This window comes from Magallana gigas, chromosome 6, assembly GCF_963853765.1.
Source record: "Magallana gigas chromosome 6, xbMagGiga1.1, whole genome shotgun sequence".
Taxonomy (NCBI): domain Eukaryota; kingdom Metazoa; phylum Mollusca; class Bivalvia; order Ostreida; family Ostreidae; genus Magallana; species Magallana gigas.
Genome location: NC_088858.1, coordinates 21,482,048 through 21,494,924, shown reverse-complemented (window position 1 = coordinate 21,494,924; position 12,877 = coordinate 21,482,048).

The following is a 12,877-nucleotide window of genomic DNA, read 5'->3' as shown; positions in this document are numbered from 1 at the left end:
CGCATTGGGCTTCAAGCTGGATTGATTTTAGCGTCGTGAGTTCGAATCCCGCTGTCGGCGCTTGAAAGGTTTTCGTTAAAAAAATTTGCCGTGCTTTATTTCGGCATAGTATGCTAACCTTACGCTATATAAATCCTTTGATACTATGCAAAAATAGATGAATATTGAATATATAGTGACAAATTGACAGAAGGCATAATAATTAATATGTAAACGGTGTGACCGTTGGACCGAGCGCAGATTTAACACAGTGCAGTTTGATTTTTGTATAATAAAATCTATTTAAAACGCACAAAGTAGGATCCGCCAGCATGGTTGCCTACTCAAATTATTCGTCAAAGTTAAACTAAACGTCGCGTGCTCAGTCTACATTATGACGTCATATTTCAGACGTAAAACGTTCGAGTTTTGTCTTCGGAAATAGCCGAAGAGAGTTACGTGATTCCGAATATTTTTAAATTTCTTCTTTCATTGTTCATCAATTAAATTCACATGAATGCCGCTGTAATAGAATTAAATATTTTATTAAAAGTATCTAAGGATCAGTTCATTGACGTTAATGTTTTTATTTTCCATCAGGTAATTTGATAAGACATACATAGAACAAGTCGTGTTTCTTGATTGAAGAACTACTGAAACTTATCTAGTTTCCTTTTTAATTTCTTTTAAATTCAAATTACCTTCTATTGAAACACTGGAACTTACTTAATCGAGTTCAGGGGCAATAAACATCGATAAGTACCAGTCAATCAATGATCGAGCTAACTTTTTAAAAACAAAATGGCTGCCAATATGGCGGCGCCCAGGGCTGGAAGAAATTTTTTTCGGCCTTAGTACCCCTGATTCAACTTTCATTTTTCACTGATTTTCTTATATATACGTGTTACCATTAATCCTCGCTTCGCGATGCGGGCTTCGCCCGCCTCTCGCTGCGCTCGGTATTAATTTTATAAACTCTGGCTACGCTATCGCAATAAACTATTGTACCATATCTGTAATAAGATAGTCTGACCAGAATTCCGGATCGATAATGTTCGACCATGTTGGTTCCGTAATTAGTAGTTTTAGTTTAGTTTCCGGTTATGAAATAAAAAGATGGAAAACTCATCACGAGTTCAGACCATTTATTCCTCTCACATCCATCGTCCATTTATCATAAACATCGATACCGGAACATGGTGGAGAATCATTAACTGTTAATCTACACCCGTTATTTCAGCAAAGCCGTCTATGATGGATTCACAGAAAATCCATATTACGAGATTTTCCGGCCATGTACACGAAGACCCCCAGAAGTTCCTCGACGAACTGGACAGTTACTTGATCCTTCACGGCATTAAAGTAACATCGACCGACCGTAAGTGTGCTGCTTTTCACCTACATCTACAAGGACCGGCTTTGTCCTGGTACCAACGACTGGCCGACACAGTAAAGTATAATTGGAATAATTTGCGTGCAGCTTTCCTGGCACAGTATAACAACAACCGTTGTTTCCACATTGACGTTGAGAAGTTCCACTCATTAAGATTGCAACCAAACCAACGCATTGAGGACTTCTATGCCACAGTGGTCGATCTGGGAACAAGATTGGAGGTTGCTGACAGAGACATCATGCACCGTTTCATCGCGGGCCTCCCAGACCAGCTGGCGTTTTTCGTTCGGGCAGGCCGACCTATCGATTTGGCCCAGGCTTTTGAATCCGCCCTGTCTGGCGCCGCAAGTGGTTACAGGAAATCTGACCCTCCAGAGTTGTTGCAGCCCACTGCTGCCCCAGAGACTTGTACTACCATACCTATGGCTTCTGCTGCCACACAGCCCTCCATTGACAACCTCGTTAGGAAGATTGAGTTGCTCTCTACTCAAGTAGACGACCTTCGTCAGCTTAACTCTCGCAACCAGGACCGCCACATCCCACGAGGAGGATTCCGCATGTAGAACATAGACTGTTTTATCTTGAGATTATACATTGTATTTTCAACTTGTGTCTTTTCATTTTGATACATATTCAAAACCATTTTTCATTTTTATACTATAGCACTGTAAGTACAGTACTTTGCTGTTGCTGAAACTTACGCTTTTTCAGAAAATCACCAATGTGCAATGTTTACTTTTTCCATGAATTCTAGCTTTTTCCAAAATAGTCACTACTGCAACAAAATGTCAGTGTGTTACACAATTGCAATTTACTTAATTGTATCTACATTGTTTACTTGGCATTTGCAGATTAGTTTTCTTCTTAATGCACTCTGATTTGAATATCATGTTGTGTAAATGTGAGAGTGTTTGATGGGCCCAATGAATGGTGTATACATGTTTCGTACATTTTATTCACTTCTGATTTCATTACTATAGAATGTCCATTTCTTCAGGTTGACTACCATGGAATACTAGTATTAATAACAATGGAATTATTATTTTTGTGACAATGTACTTTCATCGGATGTCCATATTTCACCTATTGCTGAGATTCACTTGATCTTTATCATTTTTGTCATTTCTTGATTTTGGAATTCTGGTCTTTGATGTTGTTTGAAAAAATTCTCCAATTTTTTTTCGCACGGCGGGGATGTACCATATCTGTAATAAGATAGTCTGACCAGAATTCCGGATCGATAATGTTCGACCATGTTGGTTCCGTAATTAGTAGTTTTAGTTTAGTTTCCGGTTATGAAATAAAAAGATGGAAAACTCATCACGAGTTCAGACCATTTATTCCTCTCACATCCATCGTCCATTTATCATAAACATCGATACCGGAACACTATAACTTATAGCTCTGTTTACGTTTTGGCTCTGGCCAATAATTTATCATTGCTTTGGCTTTACTTAGCAGCTGTGGCTGCATTATCTATCTGTAGCAATTAAAAATACATTGTTTTAGGTTCAACGACTACACTTAAAGTAATAATAAAAACTACATAGTATACTAATGAAGCTCTCATAGTTTAGTGAAGCAGTCTATATTTTGAACACTTTATTTTACTACAATGGTATAGTAAAGTAATACACAATTTATGCATTATATCCAGTGCATTAGCAGTGAAATGCAAAATGTCATCTTTTTTATCATACTATTGAGTCTTTTCCCAGGATCGCTTACGCACCTAAACGACGTCGCAAGTCCAACCAGCAACCAACCAGTTTAACGCAGCACAATTAAACTGGTGACATCAGTCAATTGGTCGAAACCTGCATGGCAGCGGCAATGCCAATAGTCCAAGCACCAGAATCATCCACTTTGATGGATATAATGTCATCAGGTACATTCCCAGTAGAACTACCCACACCCTCTCCAGACAAATTGAACCCTGCATTTCTAAACCAGTCGGCCCAGGGGTGGACCTTAAAATTAATGCAGAAATGTTTAATAATAATTTTATCAAACTTGTCTCGTTGGTAATTCCCAAACCCATCTGGGATCAGGAACCAAAATTCAAAACAATGGAACAAGATGGCTAGCTAATGTTTGTTAAAACAAATGACACAGCAAAAATTAAAACCCTCTCTCAGTAGACAGAAGCTTTTCATGTCTTCGTGGAAATCTATTGTCAAAAGCATCATGAAGACGTAGGACATTTGATGACGAACGTACAATTTGTTCAGGGCATAGCAAAATTTTGCAGGGATGAAGCTGCCATCGATTATGATGAAAATTTTTGTCAATGGCGCCAGGTAGCACCCCAAGCATGTCCCTGGAATCTAAAATCCATGGAACTCTTCAGGATGCATTGATAAATAGCCCTTTCGAACAAATGCAGGGAAGCAAAAATATTACACACATATCCCAATATTGTGCAGGACGACATTCCCCATGTCAAAATGGAAGGCAGTTTTCAAGCAGTTCCTTAGCAGTACCAGTTTTGTTATCTAAGCAGTTTTTTAGCAGTTCCTTAATTAGCCTTCCATACTTTCCCTAGCAGTTGGATTCCCCTTTATGTCTCATAAAGAATATAAGCAGTTCCAGGCAGTAATTTTAAGCCTTCCAGTTATCTAGCAGTTTTAACTTAAAGGCAGTTAATTATTTTGGCCTAAAAATTTAAATGAGTTGATGTTAACTGGTAAAAACTGTTTGAAACTCCCAGAAACTGCTTGCTCATTTCCTAATATGGTTTTCTTAAATGAATATGCATGAAATATAATCAAGATGAAAACTGCTATACTCTGTCCCGAGTTTTTGCTTCCACCACTTTTTGCATGATACCCCCGGTATATTTCAATAATAGTAAAAACCTTTGTGCTCAAACTACGTTCATCCACTAATATAAAAAATATCCAGATTATCTGTTTTGAAACGCCCCCTCTACCGCTTCAGGTTTCGATACACAACCCGAAATTGAAAGTCTACGGAGATTTTGCATTGCAACAGCCATTAATAAACCCGGATGATAACGTTAAAAAATTGCGCGATGTATTCCGAGTGTATTCCGAATGGAGAAAAGATGTAAACATTCCCCATTATAAATCTCCGTAAGGAATCTGTTTTCGTTCCTGTGAATTTTTCTGAGCGGAAAGGGATAATTGTTCAATGAGGATATCTTGGATATATTCCATTTTAACGATTTAAACTGTATTTCTTTCACAGGTATGTGTAATTTTATTAAAAATCATCAAAAAGCGATGGAAGCAATAACTTGGGACAGACTATAGGAACTTCTGATATCATCTATAGGTTAAATATGAATAAGTTTTAACATTTTCAAGAATTAAGTATTACATTAAGATATACATGTACAATATTGTACCATTTAAGCCAACTTGAATCTACAGTGCATGTGGATACTGCATTTAGCTAGCTTTTAGCATAGTAAATATAAATATATATTGTAAGACTTCAAATGACAATCATGACCTTATAAGCTTCTTCCCAAGTTGTTCTTGAGTTATTATTTAAAATGTTTTCATGTTAAATACTCTCAGACCTTTGATTGACCATTGTAGTCTCAGGATGCATTCACTAGCTATATCTGATATTATATACCGGTAAATTAAGTGCATGATCTAACCAGACCATTATTAAGAACTGTTCAATGAAAATTTATTTGAAATACATGTATCTTTATTTACCTTAAGAGAAATATATGTAATATCCTTAGAACATATCAAAATCCATAAATTTATTTGAGTTTGCCCATACACAACATTTTCTGTGGTGAATATCACATTGCACTCTTCACTACCCCTCATGGCACTGATGCATTCAAAATTTTCAACCCAACTTCCTGTTATCTCTGATCTTGATTCTGAGTGGTCAGCATAAGCTGGCAGCGGCCAGTGACCCAGATTTGTTACTGGTAGGAAATGAATTCTAGAATGATGCAAATCCCGTGTGAGGTGTGTATTGACCTATAACTGCTTTTACTGCAAAGACTGCTAAGAAAACTGCTAAGAATAACTGCTTATATACTTTTACCTAGGCAGTTTTGACCTGCCACTAAAACCCTTACTCCTTGGAACTGCTTGAAAACTGCCAAATAATTTGAAAACTGCTTAAGAACTGTCTAACTACTGCTAAAATAGGCAGTTCATTTTGCCATGGGTCAAGACTACAGTGCTAAAAAAGTTGCTTCGACTTGTCAAATGTCAGCCAGCTTAAAAAGCTCAAAGTAACAAACAATTCAACCCAAATAAAATTACCTGTACTATTACTAAGCCAATAGATTCGGATGCATTCCTTGTAACAAAGTTTTCTTTTGGATTAAGATATCCTATCGATGGGAATGCAGTATTTGTTTATCGATTATTTACCATCTTTTAAAAAGAATAAATCTGTTGGGCTTCAAACTATTTCACAAGAGCTTTGCAATGGAATAGACGGTCCCCTTTCATCTCCTCCTATATAAACTTACAGATGTCACCTCTGGGAATGGTTCCGAAAAAGAAAATCCGATGAGTTCTGTATGATTCACCATCTGTCTCATCCTAGAAGCCATATTCCAGCTCAATACTGTTCTGTTCAATACCAATCCATCATGCAACTGCAGCAATCAAGTAAATAGGGGTAGGGACACTTTTTCAAAATCAGATCTAGACAATGCTTACAATCAAGTACTCATTTACCCTGACGACTTTGAATTGTAAGTATTCAATATTAAAGGGAGTAATTAAAAAACCGCTGTATTCTATTTCCACATCACGTTTCGTATGTGATCGACGTTCATAAAATGAGACTTTAATCATGTTACAGATGGATCTAATCAACAAAAATCACATTTTAATTAATTTTATCGTAGGTCGTTAAAGGACCTTATAATGATCCTTTAAAGAGGGTTCGAGTCTGTTTAATGTCTAGGTCAACCTGTGCATCGTGAGTCACTCTTGTGTACAATTTGACTGATTTGTGTATTAAATGTTTTTAGAAGTAATCAAGAAATGATACAGACATCAGTTATAATGTAAGTGTATTATTTTTTTTTTTTAGAAGAAAATGCTACCTGCAGCGCCAACGCATTGGATCTTTGGAAGTTTCTTCAAATAGTAATACATACGGAGCAGCAAATAAGAAGTTTAAGAGAATGTTTAAACTTGTATATGAAAGTAATAGGTCCAAAAACGACAACCCGCGATTACATTACTGGTAGTAGAGGTGAGGGGTTTCATTTTGATTGGAGTGACATTGACATCTTGCACTCTTCGATTACGGATTACGTTTCAGTGGGTAATAGATCAAAGCATGCTGAATGTAACTACAAAGCAATAGATGAAGACTGCCACCCAGGATATTGTAAGCTTTTATACAAGACTAGAAATGAGCATACTGATGTTAAACGCCGGTATTTATCGCGAATATCTTTTTTAAATGAAAAAATGTGTTTGTCCTTCAATACAAATTCTGATATACATTTTCATGGACCTTGTGTATCAACTGCATATGGAAATGAAAATGGATTTGATCAATGCCATGCACTGCCAATTCATACTGCTTTTTCGAATGATTTTTTGAAAAACGTTTCAGCAAAATTTTGGAACAATGTTAAAACAAAGGTGATCAACGAAAGTATAACTGTCATGCATTGCGTTCCTAAAGGTCCAGAAAAAGGAGACGATGAGGGACATCAATGGTTGATATCGTTTTGTGTCCTTGAGCAGTACATAGTTCATTCATTGAACCACGTTCAATTCTGTTGCTACGGATTGATGAAAATTCTTCTTCATACAGAAATTGACTCTTGTTCCGAGACAAAAGACACCCTTTCTTCGTACCATTTGAAAACTGTCCTGTTCCATGTTTTAGAAGATGTTCATTCTGACTTCTGGATTCCACAGAATATATTCTACTGCATACGGATATGTTTGACACGACTTTTGTTGTATGTAAGCAAAGGATGTTGTCCTAATTATTTTAAATCTAAGTGCAACCTTTTCTTGAAACTGAAAATCTTAGAAAACATAAAAAAAAATTGAGAAAAAGCTTTTTCATATTTTAAAATTAGATATTATTGAATTAATTTCCTCCGTAATTCCGTGTTCATTTGTTTCAAAGATGATAAACAGGAAGTGTACCTTTTCAGACTTAAATCGCAGAAAAAAAAGGAGTTTTCTACAAGATTTAGAAAAAATATTGTCTCTTTAAGAATGAGAAATAACTTTGTTTCCGAATGCTCCTTTAATTGATACACTCCTGGTTGCAATAGGTACGGCAAAAGGCTATAGGACTTCTTATAAGGAATGCATAGATTCTATTTTAATGATCATGGGTCTTCTTCTAGAGGAAGAAGACCAAGTAAAAATTGCTTTTCTTTAGCATTTTTTCTTTTCTCTTATAAAAAGAATCGGAATCATAATGTTTGACAAATTCTTACTTACTAGATTGAAAGTATACCTGCTATCTGCAGAGACGGCATTGATGTTAGTCACACATGCTGGTGTTTATGAAGGCGCATACCTAGCAACACTCTGGTATTGTCAAGGGAAATATTCTCATTGTATCAGATTACTCCGATTTATGAACCTTAAATGGTATCGCTGGTTGTCCAAATGTTTGGAATCAACGTATGATTTTATGACATTTTTAAGTAATTATGATCATCATACAGTAGAACTATATAGAGCCCATAACCTTTTCCCAGAAGATTTGAAAGATGATGTTCAAAGTTGTTCCTCTGCAGAATTTTTAATGCAAAGTAGAACCTATAGACTATTTTTAGAATTTCTATGCGCGTATGAAATGAATAAAATTGACAGAAACATTGTTGCTCAACTTCAGCAGTCATGCGACTCAGGGTATTTTAATTTGCTAGATAATTTAGCTCAGCAAAATTCGAAACGACTGATAGAGATTGCCACAAATAAGATGAAAGTATTGTAGTAGTTATTCCAACTTATCTTATTTCAAGTAAACGGGTTGTTAACGTTTCGAAGAAGAACCCACAGTTTGTGATTAACAGCGCATGATTCGCAAACAAACTTATATAAAACAATTGGATTGTAAAACAGTTTTTAGTTTGAAAAAAAAATTACTTAAACATTGTTTTAAGCGGTAGCTAGATTTCAAGTACAATTATAAGGTTTTTTTAATTATTTCAATGTGATTCTTCCACATATTCAAATAACAGCACTTCTAGACGCATACATGTACTAGTATTTGTTTATTTTTTTTTTATAGCTTATTGTTTAAGGAAGAGTTGGAAATATTTCCAAACTAGCTAAACCGTATATTCTATGTATATTATCTATTAAAATCGTCAATGGAAGTAATGATTTACATATTTTTATTGCATTAAGATAGATTTTTAAACAACATTGGTCTGTAATATAACAAATTTATGGTCAAAAACCTCATATGATTAAACACAGAAATACTATGTGGCGGATTTTATGCAAATAGACGATTGAAGGTGGTACATGTATTTTACAACCATGTAACAGTCTGAAGTGCAGTTTCAAATACATGTTTTATCTATTTTTTCTTTTATAAATATTTTGCAGTATGTATATGTTATATATATTTTATACAGTTAAGTTTCGCAGTTTGAAGGCCACATTTCTTTTTTCATTAGATCATGCATGCACATCCACTGTCTGATGATCGCACTACTGTTAAGACCTCCCCGTTCGTTAGTTGTTTTAATTGTCAACAATAAATGGTAATTTTCACACAAGCACGTGTTTTGTTTTTACAGTCCAAACCAAATCGCGATACTTCATTATACATGACTTAGATATTGTATTATAAGATATTGGCCCATGTAACAATGTTATGTTCCATAAGAATTGTAAAGTGTCTTAGTAGAATTTAAGTTTTTGAATTTTAGATTTATTTACAATCATGTCATATTGTCATTTAAGGTCTGATCATATGTCAGTAAATTGTTTCTGAAAATTCTGAATAACCTTTATCAAAGCAAATGTTAGATAAATATTTATCTGTCCTTGCTTCTAATTAAAAAATCATAAGTTTACAATTATTAATACTTCTTTCATCATTGATATGTTTAAAACCAAAAATGGAAACACTCTTTAACCGTGTACTTTTTGATTAGTTAAACAAGTAAAATTTTTAACGACGCACGACGACAGACGAATACCAATTGTGATAAGTAATTTTTGTTATTCGGATGACCGGAAAGACACATTTGACGAAGCGAATTGCCTATGTTTGCACTTAAGGGCTGAAAGATAAGTCGAATGAAAACGTGTAACTTAATATTGTACTTACTTAATTATGAAATACTCTTCGTCTTATGAATCGACCAATGGTCGGGGAATTTTTAGTTGAATGTTCTTGTACATGGTGACGGTATGGGTACAGACAACCAACCCTCTTCTTAACGTATCTCTGAGAATTATTTCATGTTTAAAAAAATAGTCATACCGCTCCTTAGAATTTGTCAAACATTTTATCTGTTCATTCAACATTACATTGACTAAGCGTGAAAAAAAACAACAACCTATGAATGCACAACAAGTAATAGCTAGTTTACAGTCACCTACCTGAACGAAACTATCAATATTTACTTTTTTGGTAAAGAAAACCCTCTTTGATATTTTTTAATTTATGCAAAGTCTTCATTTCTGCTTGTTATAATCAATTAGAAATCGACAAAAAATGTTTTACCAAAGAAAGGTTACAACACCCACGTGTATATTATCATGCATTGATTGAAATTTATTTTATGTAAAATCATCGTTATTTAGTAACCAACTGAGTTACGCCGTTAAGCACACATGAAAACTTTAAAACAGATATTTATTTAATTGATAAACCAATTACGCATTAAATTGGTTATTTCTTAAATCCTGTCATCACTAGAACACCTTACCATATTCAACCTCAATGAATATAAAGTATGTAAAACAGTTTGTTGTGTGTTGCCACCTGTGTGACGTTAAATTATTTATTATTTGTTTCAAATTCTCAAAAGTTAGATGGTTACGGTGCTTCCGTTGTGGTGAGCGCAGCAAGAATTACAAAAATCTAGCATCATTATTAAATAGGTGAAATTTTGACAATGATCAACAAACATCAGAGAGAGAGAGAGAGAGAGAGAGAGAGAGAGAGAGAGAGAGAGAGAGAGAGAATATTTCTATGTTTAATTGTTAAAAACATTCTTACAAAATACATAGACTTGCTTCCCCTGAAAATTAGAAGAAAAATAGGTCATTAAAAATAAAAATGTAATTTGTTAAACTACATCAAAATTAATGTGTAAACGATAAATATTATATTTCTTTTGCACCTTGTTGTTATCTGATTTTCTCCCTGGATCATACTTTTTAAAATTTGTTCATTTTTTCATGCTGAATACATACATGTATGTTGCTTTTCTGCCCCCTGACCCACTTTGTATGTGTGTAATTTCCCATCTGACAATATGCAATATATACAAAGATTGTTTAACTGTTTATTGTTTCCTCTTCATTCTATTTTTATTTCGTTCACAATGACGAGGCTGTATATAAATTATCTTTGATAGCAATTTTGCCAATATATGTTTAATATCCCATGTTTAATATCCTATATACATGTATATTAATATATATATCACCGTGCAAAATTCACTGTTTAATTATAACTTTATTTTGGACTTTACTTTTAAAATTCAACATCTGTTTCGTAATATTTTCTCACAATTTATTTCTTACTAAGTTACAAGTTTATTTTGTGATTGACACTTTTCGGACTCTATATGTGATTTCAAAGAGACAGAGTGCCACGTCTCAAGGACTGTTAATCTCTCAAAACAACAATGTGCAATTATCAGCTTTACATGTCTTGGACATCAAAGACTCATTGAGTCTATTTAATTATTTTATATCTGTGAACCTTTCACTCAGCTTACTTATGTCATCACCTGTCAATTTATACTTATTGTTCAGATTCTTATAAATAATTATGTACAATTGTCAATCGGAGTCTGGAATACGGCGGCCAGCCTCGGCCACGTCCGACTCACCCAGAGTCTTGAGTCCGGAGGCCACTACTGGCCATATCCGACTTGTTTGTAAAATGTCTGTCTGTTAAAATGTTTTAATGTTGCCATCGTTGAATCTCGGCCAATAAATACGGAATCCTTCATCACTTGGTTTATTTCTCTGGAACTGTATACTGGTGGACCTTTGGGAACACGGCAAACCTACCCTTCGTTTTTACTTTACGGCCCACAGCGCGCCACAACCTTATACCTTATACCCTCGACGCCAACATTCCCTCACCCCGTCCGTACTGCACACGGCGGATATACAGCTCCAGAAGAATTTCCTAGCACCGTAAAAACTACGCGGTCACAATTGGTGGATGAATCCTAAGGGTAACAACAACGCCCGGGGCTGCTGCATATATTTTGCAGTAGTCAGATCCTGGACCTCTTCAGCCAGCGAGTTTCCCCCTTTGAACATCAACTCAGTCTCAACGAAACAACGATGGACAACAAAAGTTCCAGCCATCATGAACTATGCAGACATTTTTCTCTGTTCATCACCAGGAAACAACGGTCAACTGTAGAAACTTCAGCTGTCTTCAAACGTCCGTCACCGGTGTAAGAAAATCAAAGAACATAGGAGAAATGTGATATTCCATTCAAAACACGAGGACGTGTTTTCCCCGGAGCGGTGGGAAACTATCACCGTGCAAAATTCACTGTTTAATTATAACTTTATTTTGGACTTTACTTTTAAAATTCAACATCTGTTTCGTAATATTTTCTCACAATTTATTTCTTACTAAGTTACAAGTTTATTTTGTGATTGACACTTTTCGGACTCTATATGTGATTTCAAAGAGACAGAGTGCCACGTCTCAAGGACTGTTAATCTCTCAAAACAACAATGTGCAATTATCAGCTTTACATGTCTTGGACATCAAAGACTCATTGAGTCTATTTAATTATTTTATATCTGTGAACCTTTCACTCAGCTTACTTATGTCATCACCTGTCAATTTATACTTATTGTTCAGATTCTTATAAATAATTATGTACAATTGTCAATCGGAGTCTGGAATACGGCGGCCAGCCTCGGCCACGTCCGACTCACCCAGAGTCTTGAGTCCGGAGGCCACTACTGGCCATATCCGACTTGTTTGTAAAATGTCTGTCTGTTAAAATGTTTTAATGTTGCCATCGTTGAATCTCGGCCAATAAATACGGAATCCTTCATCACTTGGTTTATTTCTCTGGAACTGTATACTGGTGGACCTTTGGGAACACGGCAAACCTACCCTTCGTTTTTACTTTACGGCCCACAGCGCGCCACAACCTTATACCTTATACCCTCGACGCCAACATTCCCTCACCCCGTCCGTACTGCACACGGCGGATATACAGCTCCAGAAGAATTTCCTAGCACCGTAAAAACTACGCGGTCACATATATATGTTCACTTTGTAAACCAAATATTAATGAAAAACTAAAAAGTATCGAGAACAGACATTACAATTACA